The sequence below is a fragment of the Dermacentor silvarum genome, chromosome 6 (genome assembly GCF_013339745.2).
Source record: "Dermacentor silvarum isolate Dsil-2018 chromosome 6, BIME_Dsil_1.4, whole genome shotgun sequence".
Lineage (NCBI taxonomy): Eukaryota > Metazoa > Arthropoda > Arachnida > Ixodida > Ixodidae > Dermacentor > Dermacentor silvarum.
In genome coordinates, this window is record NC_051159.1 from 74,797,686 (window position 1) to 74,798,841 (window position 1,156).

Sequence of the window (1,156 nt, forward strand, 5' to 3'; positions counted from 1 at the left end):
AACTGCCCTATTATCACTATTTCACAAAATTTGTTCACAATAGTAGACCATCATCTGCTCATTTTAGACCTTCTAAGCGGCTTCGCGCGCATATACGGAAATATTGATGCTTCTAACTCGTCAGCCACAGCCTGCTCCTCGCTTTCCCTTTCCTGTCAAATGTATATGTTTTCAAATTGCCAGCGTTTTGAAAGTGAGTGCGATGTGTTCAGGTTTGTTGTGCGCGCTGACGCCATGCTTGTTAATTTAGTTAGCAAGCGAATGTTTACAAGTTGATATGGCCGATAAAAGTAATATCCTTACTTCGTACGGCTTTTTACAATTTCCAATCAATAAACTACTTCTGCTAATTTGCTTTCGCAATCGATGCTTCGCCTTTAGGATAAAACTGCGTCTATTTATTAGTATTATATTTTACGTACTTCGCAACGGGTTTCGAATTGTCGCACACTCCAACACTACGACATAACTAGCGCCAGCTGCCCCTATTCGACGCCACATTCTACGTTTCTTCACTCGTGCTTTCGACACTCGTACCCATCCACCATTTCTTTTATATTGCGTGTTTTGGGGCAGATCGCGGCAACCCGGGCACCCCGCAAAAGTAGGCGGGACGCCCCTGGGACGACCTGTGCCCCCACAAAAATTCCGACCGTATTGCGAGTACGGTAGAGCCGGGCGTCAATCCAGCTCGTTATTTTCCTTACTCATTAGTTTAAGGCACGAAGTTACGGCAGTCGAGGGAATCTGTCTGACTAGAGAAAGCCCGGTTAAATGTACAAGGTACGCACTGCATTTGTTGAATGTTTTATTCTACATATATGCCGCTTATTTATCTATTTTACGGTTTTCTTTTCATTAACCTTGGTAGCGCTATACCTTTTAATAAATATTTCATTTAGTATTTTGTTTTAACAAATGCAGTTAGAACTTTAGTGTTGAAAACGTCTTACATTACGCCTGCAGACTCTCCATTGGTCTGAAAATGTCGCTTGGCTTGGCTGCAAAAATGGCCTTCTAGAATAACTAACGCATAGAAAAATTGCAAAAACATATATATAGCGAACATAACGTATATCTGGCTCTTGCAATCATTTTACGGGAATTTTGTATACAAAAGCATAGCCTACGAAGTTTACAAATGAGCTTTTGTTGG

At 41.3% G+C, this 1,156-nt stretch overlaps 1 non-coding gene across 1 annotated transcript; it reads right to left on the reverse strand.

Annotated features, from left to right (window-relative positions):
* Positions 1-569: 569 nt before the first annotated feature.
* On the reverse strand, positions 570-724 carry LOC119457145 (U12 minor spliceosomal RNA). Its single transcript, XR_005193163.1, has one exon. It is a non-coding gene; the product is annotated as a U12 minor spliceosomal RNA (small nuclear RNA).
* Positions 725-1,156: the final 432 nt, after the last annotated feature.